The 18,101-nt window shown below is 41.7% G+C and overlaps 1 long non-coding RNA gene across 2 annotated transcripts in view; it reads right to left on the bottom strand.

Annotated features, from left to right (window-relative positions):
- The window catches only part of LOC123332835, a 60,703-nt gene that overhangs the window by 17,107 nt on the left and 25,495 nt on the right, over nt 1–18,101 (bottom strand). For both annotated transcript variants that reach the window (XR_006549927.2, XR_006549926.2), the window contains exon 2: nt 80–243. This is a non-coding gene — a long non-coding RNA (uncharacterized LOC123332835). The remainder of the gene's footprint in view (nt 1–79; nt 244–18,101) is intronic.

The raw sequence follows: 18,101 nt of genomic DNA, 5'->3' as shown, positions 1-18,101 counted from the left end.
AAGAGGGCATTTGAAAAATCAAATCCAGAGTAATCATCCCCATTATGTCAATCACTTTAGAGCTCTTTCCATTGCTTACCTGATGGAGGGTTCTGCCATCTGGCAGAGAGTCTTCAGGTGGTGCTATTAGGCGGCACAGTTCCTTCAGAACACAGATGACTCATCTGATGACTGTGTGGGCTACTTCTGTGTGGACTTGACCCCACTTCTAGTGTCTTGTATTTCTGTGTTCACTCCAACTCCCTCAAAAAAGAAATGACAAGAATGTGATGTTTTGCAGTTGTTTGTGATTGATGATGCATTCTTGAAACAGGGAAAAAATTAATGGATTCAATAGATCCTGCAAAATGTTTATGAGTAGACTGAGCAGAAGAAAATGCCTTTTCTACTAGGTAAGCTGTACCTGGGGCCTCCTGAGAAGTTAACTGCTGATATCAGACTCACCCTGATGAGATAGAAATGCTGAGCTGAAGTGTGCCCCCTTGGTTTGCAGAGTCCGGTTTTCTCTGGCACCATCCAAGTACGATAAAATTTGTCTCTCAGATACGAGCATCTTTAAAATGATGACATCAAAAACAAATACTACAAATTTGAACCTCAGGGAAGAATGAAACATATGGACCTCATTGCTTCCCTCTAGTGGTTATGTCCTGTTTTCAGCTGGTCTCTTGGCACTTGGGTGGGTCCTGTACTGGGAAGCCCAGCGCCCTCTTGTGGAGGGCAGGAGAAGGTGTCCACATTTCTCATACGGGCAGAGACCTGGACTGCGGAGAAGCCCGTAAATTGGCAAAGACAAACTTGACCTGCTGCTGCTGCTGCTAAGTCACTTCAGTCGTGTCCGACTCTGTGTGACCCCATAGATGGCAGCCCACCAGGCTCCCCCGTCCCTGGGATTCTCCAGGCAAGAACACTGGAGTGGGTTACCATTTCCTTCTCCAATGCATGAAAGTGAAAAGTGAAAGTGAAGTCGGTCAGTAACCCTAACCCTAACTTGACCTGAGGGACTGGTAAACACGAGTCACCTCCGCCAGAGCTTGTGGACGTGTTCCACACACAGAGATATCTTAGAAGCAGAATCAAATAAATTCTCATGATTTAATTGTCTTTTTAAAAAATACTTGTTAATGTTCTACTTATTCTGTGATTTTGAACGTCCTCTTGGAATTAAACAAATTAAGTAGTAGAATATAGCCCTGTTTATCAGACATGGTCCATGAATAAAGGGAATGCTCCAAAGAGCTGATAGTGCAACCCATGGACCATGATAACTTGTCAGGTTTTGCAGATAGAAGATAATGATTAAAGATGTGGGCTGTGATGCCTAATTCCCATGCTGGTTCTGCTAACCAGGCAGGCACCTGACTTAAGTTTTCAAAACCTCACTTTCCTATAAAATGAGAATGCTGATAGTTCCCACCTTGCAGAGTTATGACAATTCAGTGGTGAAGAATTGGCCTGCGAATGCAGGAGCCGCAGGAGACTCAGGTTCGATCCCTGGGTCTAGAAGATCTCCTGCAGAAGGAAATGGCAACCCACTCCAGTATTCTTGCCTGGGAAATCCCCTAAACAGAGGAGACTGTTGGGTTACAGTCCACAGGGTCACAATGAGTCAGAAACAACTGAGGACGCATGCAAATAAATATATTAGCACATTGTACTTAGCAAATGCTATTACTATTTAACCCGAAGATTAACATTTTTTAAAAGGTGTATTACTTTCTTTGTTGCCTTCTATGACAAAGTACAATGACCAACATTAATCATTTCCTAGGAGGCTCCTATTTCTCCTTGTGAAAAATGACTCTATGCCCGTAAATAAGGCAATGAAGAGCTAAGAAGTGGCAGAGGTCTGAGTACGGTTACCCAACTTTTTCCTACTAAAAACCTAGTGGCCTTCATGTGAACTGCCTGTCCTATATTCTGAGGTTTCTTTATTTCCATTTTCACCTGTTCTCTCCCTGTCTTATCACCCATTTCTAACACCACTGTTGACTCCACCTCTCTCCAATCTGCTGTGGACTCAGAAAGGAGGTAACAGAGCTCATTAGAATTTTGCTTTATGCCATAGGTTAAATAGGCTCCAGTGGGAACATGTGAACTCTTTCCCTGTTTGCAAAACACATAATCTCCTGTCTGAATACATGTATGCCTTTTAGCATCCATGGAATCCGTACCTAAAGAGTAGAAAAGAACTAAAAAAATAAAAATAAAAAAATGAAAGTGTTAAAAGACTTTTTTGTTTTGGATGGGCGGCTGATCATGTGAGGGGGGAGCTTTGGAGGCAATCCTATTTTGTCTTTTGTCTCCTGATTGGAGGGAGGGTAGGCTGGATTCTACTCCCTGGCCTGGAAGCACTGGCCCCTAGTGGTCGGGTTGGGTACTGCTGGGGAGGGCCGGCTACTGTTTGACAGAAAACGGTCTTGCAGGTAGTGGTAATGGAAGTTCAGTTCAGTCGCTCAGTTGTGTCTGACTCTTTGTGACCCCATGGGCTGCAGCACGCCAGGCCTCCCTGTCCATCACCAACTCCCGGAGTCCACCCAAACCCATGTCCATTGAGTTTGTGATGCCAACCAACCATCTCCTCCTCTGTTGTCCCCTTCTACTCCTGCCCTCAATCTTTCCCAGCATCAGGGTCTTTTCAAATGAGTCAGCTCTTCGCATCAGGTGGCCAAAGTATTGGAGTTTCAGCTTCAACATTAGTCCTTCCAATGAACACCCAGAACTGATCTCCTTTAGGATGGATTGGTTGGATCTCCTTGCAGTCCAAGGGACTCTCAAGAGTCTTCTCCAACACCACAGTTCAAAAGCATCAATTCTTCGGCACTCAGCCTTCTTCACAGTCCAACTCTCACATCCATACATGACCACAGGAAAAACCATAGCCTTGACTAGACGGACCTTTGTTGACAAAGTAATGTCTCTGCTTTTTAACATGCTGTCTGCTGCTGCTGCTGCCAAGTTGCTTCAATCATGTCTGACTCTGTGCGACGCCATAGATGGCAGCCCACCAGGCTCCTCTGTCCCTGGGATTCTCCAGGCAAGAACACTGGAGTGGGTTGCCATTTCCTTCTCCAATGCATGAAAGTGAAAAGTGAAAGTGAAGTCGCTCAGTCGTGTCCGACTCTTAGCGACCCCATGGACTGCAGCCTTCCAGGCTCCTCCATCCATGGGATTTTCCAGGCAGAAGTACTGGAGTAGGGTGCCATTGCCTTCTCCGAATATGCTGTCTAGGTTGGTCATAACTTTCCTTCCAAGGAGTAAGCGTCTTTTAATTTCATGGCTGCAGTCACCATCTGAAGTGATTTTGGAGCCCCCTAAAATAAAGTCAGCCACTATTTCCACTGTTTTCCTATCTATTTCCCATGAAGTGATGGGACCAGATGTCATGGTCTTAGTTTTCTGAATGTTGAGCTTTAAGCCAACTTTTTCACTTTCCTCTTTCACTTTCATCAAGAGGCTCTTTAGTTATTCTTCACTTTCTGCCACAAGGGTGGTTTCATCTGCATATCGGAGGTTATTGATATTTCTCCCGGCAATCTTGATTCCAGCTTGTACTTTCTCCAGCCCAGCGGTAATGGAAGAGCAAGCAGATATTAGCCAGGGGAGCATAACTGGAGGAGAATCTGAACCAGAGTCAAGATGGGAGCAAAGACCACAGTGAGGAGAGAGGCAAGGTGGGTCTATGATTGAGAGTACAAATAACAAGATATGAAGTGGGGGTGTGCTGCCTGTAGCTTTGTAGTGTAGTGAGGTCTGGGAGCATGATTCCTCTAGCTCTGTTCTTCCTTCTCAAGATTGTTTTGGCTATTCAGGATCTTTTGTGTCTCCATACAAAATTTTAAAATTATTTGTTCTAATTCTGTGAAAAATGCCATTCGTATTTTGATAGGGATTACATTGAATCTGTAGATTGCCTTGGGTAGTGTGGTCATTTTAACAATGTACATTCTTCCAATCCAAGAACACAGTGTATCTTTCTGTTTGTGTCATTTTCAATTTCATCAGCATTAGTCATATAGCTTCCTGAGAACAGACCTTTTACCTGTAGGTAAGTTAAGTTTTTAATGACCCTGACTGGCATGGCATGTATTTCATTACAGATTCAAGATGCCTAATGACATTTAAATTTTTTTTTATTTTATATCGGGATATAGCCAATTAACAATGTTGTGATAGTTTCGAGTGCACAGCAGAGCAACTCAGCTATATATATATATATACACATGTATCCATTTGCTCCCAAACTCCGCTCCCACTCAGGTTGCCACATAACATTGAGCACGGTTCCCTGTGCTAGACAGTAGGTCCTTGTTGGTCAAATGACATTTTAAAACTGATGTATTTTATTTTTAATTTTCTTATTGTGGTCTCTCACACTAGAACATAATCACATTGCCTATATAGAAGGTACTTCTCTTAGATGGCTTTTTCTTAGAAACAGACCCTGAATCAAGAAATGTGAGTGCATGTGATTTATTAAGGACATGCTTCTGGGAGAAATCGCTAAGGAAGCAGGGAGGCTGGAGAGAGAAGAGGATGCTGTCAAGAAATGGTGCGATGGCAGAAGAAAGTCCTGGTCTCTGAGTCCCAGGGGAGCTCTGGAATGTCAGTTGCACCTCAGAGTTTGTCCCTCTGGGAGGCAAGGAAGGCAGTATTCCAAATATTCCCTCCCACAGTGAGGTCAGTCACCGAGCGGCAGAGGCCAGGGAGTGCACAGTGGGTAATAAACTCCCACTCTCCAAGCAGACAAGATGACCTCAGCAGCCACAGTCAGAGCTTGAAGGAAAGGTGACACCGTGAGCAGCTAGCCATGCAGCACAGAAAAGCTGGGACCTGGGAAGCGTGTCAGGGGTGTCCCCTCGAGTTCTCACTGAGGATGTAATAAATGAGTGGATCAACAAACAAGTACAAGGCCCCCATCCCTCCATAAGGGCACACATGGTGCCAGTTTTTGCTTTATATTACGTGTACTTACATCCCCATTACCCAGTGCTCTATGGATTAGATTTTGGTAAAGAAAGATGGTTCAGCCAGAGAGCTAACTTCTCCTTATCCAGGACACTGGGGTTTGGGCATAAGCCCCTCCAATGACAGAGACAGCAGAACTGGGTTGGTTTCCAGAGTCAAACCTTCCAAAGAACTGGAATCACCAGTGCATGAGTGTGACCTCAAGAAAGACGTGACCACTGTGGTCCTGGTCCTGGCATTAGAATGGACAGGAAGGGGTTTAATGTGACCCTGCACCTATCATTAAGTGAGTGACCAAAGAGCAAATGAGACCCTGCAAGTCCATCCCCAGGGCAACATGAGAAGGTGATTGAGAGTCCAATGTGAGAACAGAAAAAGAAGAGATCGAAGTCAGTCTCCCCATGGGGAGTGGCAATAAACAGCCCAGAAGATAAGTTTTTGTGCCCATAAATATCTTACATGATGATGAAGAGAATACACAGATGTGTGAAAACCTCATAAACAAGAAAGTGGCTCTGTCCCAGCTGCTCACATTCAGAGAACTGCATCACCATCCACTACCCCGGAGGAAGGAGCAAAGATTAAAACCAGAATGACCTCCATTTGTGAGGCTTATTTTAGTTGAAATGGGTCTAGTTCTTTGGTAGAAATTTTGTCTTCCTATAGGGAGGTAGCTCGGAGAAGGCAATGGCACCCCACTCCAGTACTCTTGCCTGGAAAATCCCATGGATGGAGGAGCCTGGTAGGCTGCAGTTCATGGGGTCGCTAAGAGTTGGACACAACTGAATGACTTCCCTTTTACTTTTCATTTTCTTGCATTGGAGAAGGAAATGGCAACCCTCTCCAGTGTTCTTGCCTGGAGAATCCCAGGGAAGGGGGAGCCTGGTAGACTGCCGTCTATGGGGTCGCACAGAGTCGGACACGACCAAAGCGACTTAGCAGCAGTAGCAGCAGCAGCAGAGAGGTAGCTATGTTCAAATAAAGATACTCTCCTTTCTTACATTCCCATTGACGGACCCCTGACATGGGTTGTCCTGTAGAAAAAATATGCAGTGAATCTGAGGGTTTCATGCATAGCTCACCTGTGCTGTCCAGCCTAGAAGACTGGGGAGAAACTGCCACAAAAATCATACCCAAAATAAGATCCTGGTATACAGACTTTGTTACATAAGTCTTATGTGTTTCAGAGTCTTAGAAATGAACAAGGAAACAAAAAAATAGTACATTCTGACACTCAGCTATGTTCCCAGCAGTTGAGGGACTAGCATACTGAGTCTGGAAAGGCGAGGGGCAACAGTGCCTGAAGCAGAAAGGGAACCCAGGCCACTTCCTTTCCACCGTATTTGAATCTGAATGCAGGTCTGTCCGCTTATGTGCCCTTTTCACTGTGGACATAACCAGACGGGTACACAGCGAGTTAAAGGATTAAGACACCAACTGAACTGACCCTTGTAACAACTTTTCAAGGAGGCAGAAATGGAAGTCCTGACCACAAACTGGGGCTGGCTTTGGCAGTTTAAAGATGTACAGCTAATTCACACCATAATTACTTCTTTAAAAAAAAAAATTAAAGTACAGTTGATTTACAGTATTATATTAGTTTCAAGTATACAACAAAGTGATTGTTATATATCAGATCAGATCAGATCAGTCGCTCAGTCGTGTCCGACTCTTTGCGACCCCATGAATCACAGCACGCCAGGCCTCCCTGTCCATCACCAACTCCCGGAGTTCACTCAGACTCACGTCCATCGAGTCAGTGATGCCATCCAGCCATCTCATCCTCTGTCATCCCCTTCTTCTCCTGGCCCCAATCCCTCCCAGCATCAGAGTCTTTTCCAATGAGTCAACTCTTCGCATGAGGTGGCCAAAGTACTGGAGTTTCAGCTTCGGCATCATTCCTTCCAAAGAAATCCCAGGGCTGATCTCCTTCAGGATGGACTGGTTGGATCTCCTTGCAGTCCAAGGGACTCTCAAGAGTCTTCTCCAACACCACAGTTCAAAAGCAAGTATATATAACTGAATCACTTTGTAATATACATATAACTGAATGTAGAAATATATGTTAATATTATTACAAGATATTGAATATAGTACCCTGTGCTATATAGTAAATCCTTGCTGCTTATCTATTTTATGCATAGCAGTTTGTATCTGTTAACCCTGCACTCCTAATTTATCACTCCTCTCGCCCTGTCCCCTCTGGTAACCATGGCTTTGTTTTCTATGTCTATGAGTCTGTTTCTGTTTTGTATATAGATTCATTTTGTGTCATAGTTTAGATTTCACAAATAAGTGATATCGATTGGTATCAGTCTTTCTCTGACTTCTTTCACTTGGTATGATGATCTCTGGGTCCATCCATGTTGCTGCAAATGACATTCTTTCCTTCTTTTTTATGGCTGAGGAATTACGATTACTTCTGAGCTTTCACTACTAGTAGTAATGTGCAATCACCAAGTGAATTGTTAGATTTGTATAGCCCAACCTGTAAGTATACAAACATGGAACTGGGAATGAACTAAACCCATTTACCATTCATTGACATCTACAGTGTGCCTTGCTCTGCAGCTGGGAAGAGTAGCGTGGGAGCAGGGGCAGCAGGCTGAAAACTGTGATAGAATCTCTGATGCCAAGAAAATGAGTCAATACCTGCTGTAGAAAAAAGATGGGTTAGTACCACTATCTGTGTTGACAGTTTGAGATAACGGGTGTTAGTAATTTTCTAGAAAGAGATTTCCTATATATTGAAAAATACTGAAGGGGGCAGGAAAGTCCCAGTGTGTGAGTGCATCCTATGCCTCCTAATTGTCTACATGTGAGCACAGGCCCTGCTCCTGACCTTGTGGAATATTTCCCATTGCCAATCAATGCTGCTGGTAGAAGCCTGCAACAATAGTCTTTCTGGGGCCCTGCCCAGACTCAACTCACTGTACCAAACAAGGCACCTAAAAAGAAGCTTTCCTGGAGTGGGCTCCATGTGCTGCTCCTCTGCTGCATGATCCTCTAGCACCAGGGTCCAATTAACATCCATAAAACTGACCCATCCCATGAGACCCTTTCCCCCTTGGAAGTACCTATCATATAATTGGGGCTGGAGCGCTACTCTAGCCATGAAAACAGTGTGGCTGGCTGATGGGTAGGAACTCAGGGAAGGGAGGAGTCTTAATTTCAGGTGGATTACCTGTGAGCTTCTGATGACCTCCTTACTGTCCCTCCATCACCCCCAGCATGATCACTACCGCTCTACCAGTGTTCTTCCTCTCACGAGGGGACAACAGCTGGCTTTCTGTACATTTGTCTCAGCAAACCAGCAGCTGTATAACTAAACACCAAGCAAGTGTTCAATAATAGAAATTACAGAAGCCTGCTGAGTGTCACGCCTCTTGAAAAGGTACTCAAATTCAGGGTTGTTTGTTTGATAATTTTTATTTTAACATTGTTCTGGCCAAACAAAATATATCTACAGTCCATATGCTAGCTTCACAGGCCACCAGTGGGTTACTTCTTATGTGGACCATCCTTTCTTTCATGAGCAGCTTTTAAATTTTTATTTACTTATTTTAGTGAGGTGTAGTTGATTTATAATACGATGTAGGTTTCAGGTAAACAACAGTGATTCACAATTTTTAGAGGTTATAATCCATTTAAAGTTATTATAAAATAAATATTGGCTATATTCCCTGTGTTGTATAATATATCCTTGTAGCTTATTTATTTAGACATAGTCGTTTGTACCACTTAATCCCCTACCCTATATTGCAACTCCCTCCCTTCCCACTGGTAACCACTAGCTCATTCTCTGTATCTGTGAGTCTGTTTCTTTTTTGTTACATTCAGTAGTTTGTGGTATTTTTTAGATTCCATTTATCATACAGTATTTGTCATTCTCTGTCTGGCTCATGTCACTAAGCATAATACCCTGCTCGTCTTCTCTCAACCTCAGTTGTGCACTTGAATCACGTGAAGAGTTTTAAAAAACATACTCATAAGGGACTTCCCTTGTGATCCAGTGACTAAGACTCTGGCGCCACCCAGCTCTGATCCCTGGTCAGGGAACTAGATCCCCCATGTCACAACTAAGAGTTTGTAAGCCACAACTAAGACTCAGCACAGCCAAATAAAAATAAATATTTAAAGAATAAAAACAAAGTCATAAGTGAGTTCTTCATTCCATACCAGACCAATTCATCCAGAATCTTTGGGGGTGGGAACTGGGCATTACTATTTTTCAAAAGCTTCCTTAAGGAGTCTACTGAGCAGCCAGGTTGGAGGACCATCATCTTCAGGCTGCTTTGCTGCTGCTCCTCCAAACAGAGAAGCAGAGAAAGCCCTGAGAAACAAGCCAATAGGAATGCCCTCTGATACCCTTTGGGTGAGGCTTAGTTTGGAGAAGACACGTTCAAGGATGTTCTGGTGGTCCTTATAGTTCCTACAGATTCCTGCAGACCTGGCTTATCTCTTTAGATAAGGAGATTAAGACCTGGCTAGTGCTACTATATCTTCATCACTTCATGGGAAATAGATGGGGAAACAGTTGAAACAGTGTCAGACTTTATTTTTGGGGGCTCCAAAATCACTGCAGATGGTGATTGCAGCCATGAAATTAAAAGACACTTACTCCTTGGAAGGAAAGTTATGACCAACCTAGACAGCATATTCAAAAACAGAGACATTACTTTGCCAACAAAGGTCCGTCTAGTCAAGGCTATGGTTTTTCCTGTGGTCATGTATGGATGTGAGAGTTAGACTGTGAAGGAAGCTGAACGCTGAAGAACTGATGCTTTTGAACTGTGGTGTTGGAGAAGACTCTTGAGAGTCCCTTGGACTGCAAGGAGATCCAACCAGTCCATTCTGAAGGAGATCAGTCCTGAGTGCTCATTGGAAGGACTGATGCTAAAGCTGAAACTCCAGTACTTTGGCCACCTCATGTGAAGAGTTGACTCACTGGAAAAGACCCTGATGCTGGGAGGGATTGGGGGCAGGAGGAGAAGGGGACGACAGAGGATGAGATGGTTGGATGGCATCACCGACTAGATGGACATGAGTTTAAGTAAGCTCGGGGAGTTGGTGATGGACAGGGAAGCCTGGTGTGCTGCAGTCCATGGCGTCATAAACAGTTGGACATGACTGAGCAACTGAACTGAACTGGTTCTCAGCCTTGAGAACTTCATCTGGACATCTTCCCCTATAACCTTTTCCTCTAACAACCCATCCGCCAGCATTTCTATATACTACCAAAACACAAATGCTGAGAACTAGGCCTTGCCCTCCAGCAAGGCAGGAATCCAGTCCCCTTATGACTCCAGGGAACATGATTCAAAAGGAAGGTGGTTGAGTGGAGCAAAAAGAATAAAGACAGAAAGAACAACAAATAAGGAAAGAATGAAAAGATGGAACATGCAGCTAAGTAGGAACTAAGGGCCTCACCCAACCACAGCTTCAACTCAGACCATTAAAGTCCCACATGTTGATGTGCACACATGTTCACAATGAATTGTGTGTTGGTGTCAAATGTTTACTGTCACTCTATCAAAATAGAGCCTGCCATTAAATTAGCTTAAGGTTTAAAATGAATTATTTCTTAACATGCTGTGTCCAGGGTCCTTTTTTTTTTTTTTTTTTTTTTTTTGGTGGACTGCACAAGAAGTAGCTGAGAATGAATCTGTAAAAGAAAAAGTCCTCTTCATATCTTGAATTTGAAGGTAAGGCTGAACGAAATGATAACCTAACTTCTGTGTTTTAGATTGAAGAAACTGAGGTCCAGGATGGTGAAATGACTCCTCTAACGTCATACAACTATCTTGTGGCAAAGCTAGACGTGGTATCAAGATCCACAGTCTAAACATGCATCTCTACCAGTAGAGTCTGTGCACAGCAGCAGAACCCTTCCCAACAGAGATTCTGCAAGGCCCAAGTCGATTGGTCAGAGCTGTACATCCTAGATGTGTTTTTGTCTCTGTTCTAGGATATGCACTGGGAAGTAGTTGGTTGGTTGCTCAGTTGCTTCAGTCGTGTCCGACTCTCTGTGACCCTATGGACCGTAGTCCATTAGGCTCCTCTGTCCATGGGATTTTCCTGGCAAGAGTACTGAAGTGGGTTGCCATGCCCTCCTCCAGGGGATCTTCCTGACCCAGAGATCAAACCCACATCTCCTGCATCTCCTGCATTGCAGGCAGATTCTTTACCGACTGAACCACCTGGGAAGTCCATTGGGAGGTAGGGGTGACCTTAAAAGATACATTTATAAACCACAAGGATTCCTTCTGTTCTTCCCCATAGTTGGATATGTAGAGTCTGTGGATGCATTTCTGCCATATCCATCTTAGACTGTGTGGGTAAATGATACAGAGCATCCCTACTGGGGGAGAGTCTGGACACTAAATATCTGAAAGAAAATAGCAAGTCTTAATCACCCAAAATCCCAAAGGTAGCTAAATGGCCACATAATTGACTGAACCAAAACAAACAAAAAAACATAACTGAATATGCCGTCCACCAATTGCTGTTATTAAAGAACAAAAATCATATCCCGCCCAAGTCATCATTAAAAATCAAGATAAAAAAGTTGAAGGCATTTTAATTTTTTCTTCATAAATCTGGATACTCATTCTTAATTCCTAAGCTCTGTATTACCCAACTAGGGGCTTATCCTTTCACTGCCAGCTTCCCTTCTTCATTTCTCTCTCTTCAGCTTGGACATCACATTGACCCCAAAGTATAGCAGCAGTTCCCCTTCTTTCTCCCATACATTTTCTCAGGCTCACGTGAAATAGAAAAGCCAGGGGCTCTAAATACTCTCTCAGTCCCCTGTAGAATAACCCTCCTCCTCTTCCTAGTCTCTGCTGAGCAGACTCAAGCAACCCACTGCTGTGAGTGCTCCCTCATCTCTCTCTGTTCCCTGACTTTTGGGTCATTGCCTCATTTGCTCAGAATAATTTTTTTATCCTCAAATAATTTTCTCTATCACATATTTCAGTGATTATTTACTTATTCATCTTTCCTAATCAAATTCATACTTCTGGAGGACAGAAACTACATTTCTGTCATTTTATACTTTTCAGCATCCAGTAGGTTATATAGTTAATGAATTATTATGTACATGAATGAATGAAAGAAATAAAGACCAAAATGAAGGAAGTAGTTTTACTACCTTTGTTTATGCTGATGGTTCTTTCTCTAAGGGAAATAGACATTTTGTCCAACTGTCTATAAATGAAAGTTGCTCCATTGTGTCCAAGTATTTGCAACCCTATGGACTATACAGTCCATGGAATTTTCCAGGCCAGAATACTGGAGTAGCTAGCCTTTCCCTTCTCCAGAGGGTCTTCTCAACCCAGGGATTGAACCCAGGTATCCCACATTGCAGGCAGATTCTTTACCAGCTGAGCCACAAGGGAAGCCCAAGAATAATGCACTGGGTAGCCTATCCCTTCTCCAGTGGATCTTCCTGGGTCTCCTGCATTGCAGGTGGATTCTTTACCAACTGAGCCAACTGTGTATATAACAGCATAATTAGAAAAGAAATGTTTCAAAACACAGTTTTACAAGGGTGTCTTCCAGTTGATTATGCCAAAAACGAGATCCCAATGGACCTCAAGTTAATGTTGATTTTAAAAATGTGTTGATCTGGTGTTTCTTGGTGATTTAATATAGCCTTTAGACTGCAGGGTGAGGAGGTATGTAGAATTAGCAGAGAATCAGCCCTAAAGAGAACAGTTGTAAAAGAGAGTCAAAAATGCCCCAAATAGCTCCTTCATTGGTTTGTTACAGAGCCCTATACCTACTGAAATTAAAAACTACTATTCTTCAGAACAGTAGTTCTGAAGTTTTATTATTCTTATTATTCTTGAGACAATTCAATAATCAGATATTGAATGCCTATGAATCATTAGATCTGGACATGTTACCAAGGATATTTCTTGCCTACAGGCATAGAGCACTAAATGGTCAACTCAGTAGCGTGGCATTGTTTACTTTATTAACCAACTAGGAACCCTTCTCTACTAGCAAAGATCAGGGTTTTAAGCCAAGTGGGCAGTTAAGCTTTCCTGGCCAGTATTCTTCCATTAGAAGTATTTCCTTTGACACTGTTGCTTTTTGGTGACACTTTGTGTGGGATGGAATTTGCATAATTTTTTTTGGCTCATCTTAGGGAAAAATAGATTTTCACTTTCTTTAAATGTATGGTCTATTTTCCTTAAGGACCAAATCAGCCTTGTCATTTTAATAAATGTCCCAAACCATGCAGCCCAGAGCTAATGCATGGCTTTTAGGGCCCTCAGGCAGGTGATGGCATTTGCCCATCATTTACAAGGATCTCTCCTATGACACCAAACAGACATTTACAACTTGTTAAATAACTACTTGAATTTTAAAAAGTTTACTTCAGAGGGTACATTTTGTCATTCTCCCTGGAAGACTGCTTATGGCTACATAGTTTTTGCAATGCCCACTGTGAAATCTTTGACCTCTAAATCTGCAGAAGACCCACATGGAAAAATTCTTTCCTTTCCAATTTTACTATCAGAAAATTAATCTTTAAGTGAGTTATGTATTTCTTGTGGGTCAAGTTTCTCAGTCTCTAAACTGGTTGTAATATCACAATAATCAGACAAAGAAGAGAAATAAAAGGAAATCAAATTGGAAAGGAAGAAGTAAAATTGTCACCATTTACATTTGATATGCTACAATTCAGAAAAATCCTAAAGGAACCACCAAAAACCCACTAGAGCTCAATGAATCTGGTAAAATTGCAGGATACAAAATTAGCATCATGAAATCTGTTGCATTTCTGTACATTAACAATGAACTGTCAGAAATAGAAATTAATAAAACAATCTCATTTACCACACAACAAAAAGAATAAGATATCTAGAAATAAATTTAACTAAGAAAAAGATCTATACTTGGAAAACTATAAGACACTGATGAGAGAAATTGATGTTGACAAAGCAGATGGAAAGATACACTGTTTCTAGGGATTAGAAAAATTAATATTGTTAAAATGACCAAATTTTTCTAGGGAATCTACAGAGTCAATGCAATCCCTATCAAAATACTAGTTGCATTTTTCACAGAATTAGACCAAAAGTCATTCTAAATTTTGTATGGAAACACAAAAGACCCTAAACCACCAAAGCAATCTTGAGAAAGAACAGAGCTGGAGGTATCATGCTTGCTGGTATCACACTATACTACATTACTACAGTGATAAAAAACAGTATGATAATGGCACAAAAACAGATACAGACATCATGGAATAGAATGGATATCCCATCAATAAACTTACACACGTAGGGTCCATTAATCTATGACAAAGGAGGCAAGAATCTAAAGTGAGGAAAAGACCGTTTCTTCATTAAGCGGTGCTAGGAAAACTGAAGAGCTACATGTAAAAGAATGAGATTAGAACATTTTCTCATACCACATAAAAAATAAACTCAAAATGGCCTAAGGACTTAAGTGTAAGACTGGAAACCATAAAATTCTTAGAAGATAACATAGGCAAAATACTCTTTGACATAAATTATAGCCGTATGTTTTTATCTGTCCCTAAGGCAAAGGAAACAAAGACGAAAATAGACTAGTGGGATCTAATTAAAGTTAAAAGTTTTTGCACAGCAAAGTAAACCATTGACAGAATGAAAAGACAACTTACTGAATGGGAGAAAATATTAGTAAATGATATGATCAACAGGGGATTCATATTCAAAATATATAAACAGCTCATACAACTCAATATCAAAAACCAAACAAACTTGATTAAGAGTGGGAAAAAGACCTGAATAGAAAATATACAGACACTGCTGCTGCTGCTAAGTCGCTTCAGTCATGTCCAACTCTGTGCGACCCCAGAGACGGCAGCCCACCAGGCTCCCCTGTCCCTGGGATTCTCCAGGCAAGAACACTGGAGTGGGTTGCAATTTCCTTCTCCAATGCATGAAAGTGAAAAGTGAAAGTGAAGTCGCTCAGTCGTGTCTGACTCTTAGTGACCCCATGGACTGCAGCCCACCAGGCTCCTCTGTCCATGGGATTTTCCAGGCAAGAGTACTGGAGTGGGGTGCCATCGCCTTTTCCGTATATACAGATGGCCAACAGGCAAATGAAAAATGCTCAACATCACTAATTATCAGAGAAATGCAAATTAATGCCACAAGGAGATATCACCTCCTGCTGTGCTGTGCTTAGTTGCTCAGTCATGTCTGACTCTTTGTGACCCCGTGGACTGTAGCCCACCAGGCTCCTCTGTCTATGCAATTCTCCAGGCCAAAATACTGGAGTGGGTCGCCACGCCCTCTTCCAGAGGATCTTCCCAACCCAGGATCGAAACCAGGTCTCCCCATTGCAGGTAGATTCTTTACCATCTGAGCCACCAGGGAAGCCCAAGAATACTGGAGTGGGTGGCTTATCCCTTCTCCAGGGGATCTTCACGACCCAGAAATTGAACTGAGGTCCCCTGCATTTCAGGGGGATTCTATACCATCTAAGCTACCAGGGAGGCCCTATCACCTCATACCTCACACCCATCATCAAAAGACCACAAATAACAGCCATTGACGAGGATGTGGAGAAAAGGGAACCCTAGTACATTGATGGAAGGAATATAATTTGGTGTAGCCACTATGGAAAACAGTATGGAGGTTCCTTAAAATAGTTCTAAAACTAGAACTACCATATGACCCAGCAATTCCACTCCTGGGTATCGAGCTAAAGAAAACAAAATCACTAATTCAAAAAGATACACATGCTCCAGTGTTCACAGCAGCTCTATTTACAATTGCCAAGATATGGAACAACCTTAGTGTCCATCAACAGGTGGGTAAAGGAATGTGCTACTTATACACACACACAACCCCCACCCCACTGGAGTACTACTCAGCCATGAAAAAGAATAAAAATTTTGCTCTTTACAACAATTTAGATGGACCTGGAGGGTATTATGCTTAGTGAAATGTCAGACAGAGAAAGACAAAGACTGTATCTTATTACTTATATGTATAATCTAAAAAATAAAATGAATGAATATAACAAAACAGAAACAGATTCACAGTGAGCAAACTAGTGATTACCAGTGGGGTGAGGGAAGGGAGGAGGAGCAAGACAGGAGTAGGGGACTGAGAGGTACCAACTACTGTGTACAAAATAAACAAACTACAAGGATATACGGGCTTCCCTGGTGGCCCAGATGGTTAAAGAGTCTGCCTGCAATGCAAGGGACCCAGGTTCTATCCCTGGGTTGGGGAGATCCTCTAGAGAAGGGCATGGCAATCCACTCCAGTACTCTTTCCTGGAGAATCCCATGGACAGAGGAGCCTGGTGGGCTATGGTCCATAGGGTTGCAAAGAGTCAGACACAACTGAGAGACTCACACTTTCACTTCACTTTCACTGTACAGCCCAAGGAATATAGTCAACATTTTGCAATCAAAACAGTATGGTACTAGCACAAAAACAGAAATATAGTTGAATGAGACAGGATAGAAAGCCCAGTTATAATCCCACAAATCTATAGTTAATTAAACTATGACAAAGGAAGCAGGAATATCCAATGGAGAACGGTCTTTCAATAAGTGGTGCTGGGGAAACTGGACAGCCACATGTAAAAGAAAGAAAACATTCTCTAACACCATACAGAAAAGTTAACTCAAAATAGATTAAATACTTAAATGTAAGATCACATCTATAAAACTCCTAGAGGAAAACACACAGGACACTCTTTGACATAAATTGCAGCCATATCTTTTTGGATCCACCTCCTAGAGTAACGAATAAAAACAAAAATAAACAAATGGGACCTAATTAAACTTAAAAACTTTTTGCATAGCAAAAGAACTATAAACAAAATTAAAAGACAGCCTATAGAATGGGAGAAAATATTTGCAAAGGATGCAACCAACAAGGGATTAATCTCCAAAATCTATTAATAGAAATAGTCAGTACAGCTCAAACAAACAAACAAACAAACCACCAAGCAATCCAATTTAAAAAAAAAAAAGGCAGAAGATCTAAATAGACATTTCTCCAAAGAAGACATACAGATGGACAAAAAGCACATAAAAAAATGTTCAACATCACTAATTATCAGAGAAATACAAATCAAAACTACAATGAGGTATCACCTCAAACCAGTCAGAAAGGCCATCATCAAGAAGTCTACAAATAATAAATGCTGAAGAGGCTGTTCAGAAAAGGGAACCCTTTTGCACTGTTGGCTTGGGTTGTACATTGTTATAACTACTGTGGAAAACAGTGTAGAGATTCATCGAAAAACTAGAAATAGCATTACCATATGACCCAACAATTATACTTTTGGGAATATAGACAAAGGAAATAAAAATATGATATTAATGAGATATATTCATACCCACATTCATAGCAGCATGATATCTACAATAGCTAAGACATGGGAACAACTTAAGTATCCATCAGTGGATGAATAAAGAACTTGTGAAATATATATATACACACACTATTCTACTGTGTGTGTGTATATATGTATATATACACACATACACACACAGACACACAAGAATAGTACTCAGACACAAAAAGAAGAAAATCTTGCCATTTGTGATAACATGGACGGGTATTATGCTAAGTGAAACAGGTCACACAAAGACAAACAATGATCTCATATGTGGAGTTTAAAAAAAAGAAGAAGAAAAAAACCCCAAACTCATAGAAAAGGAGAATAAATTTGTAGTTATCAGAGGCAGAAGATAGTGGATGAGAGAACTGGATGAAGGCGGTCAAAAGTTTCACACCTGCAGTTATAAGTACTGGGGATGCAATGTACAGCATGATGACTAGAGTTAACACTGCTATATGATATATTTGAAAGCTGTTAAGAGGATAGATCCTAAGAATTCTCAACAAAGGTAAATAAACATTTTTTTCCTTTTTCTTTTTTCCTTTAGTTTCCTTTGTGTATGTGTGTCTATATGAAATGATGGATGTTAACTAAACTTTTTTCTCTTTTTTGCCACGTCACATGGCATGTGGGATCATAGTTTGCTTACCAGGGATCGAACCTGTGCCCCCCTGTCTTGGAAGCACGGAGTCTCAAAAAAAGAGAAGTCCCCTTAACTAAACTTCTTGTAGTAATTTTTTCACAATACAGACAAGCCATTA

Source organism: Bubalus bubalis, chromosome 3 (assembly GCF_019923935.1).
Source record: "Bubalus bubalis isolate 160015118507 breed Murrah chromosome 3, NDDB_SH_1, whole genome shotgun sequence".
Taxonomy (NCBI): Eukaryota; Metazoa; Chordata; class Mammalia; order Artiodactyla; family Bovidae; genus Bubalus; species Bubalus bubalis.
The sequence above is the reverse complement of the archived record's forward strand: the minus strand, read 5'-3'. Positions and strand labels throughout refer to the sequence as shown.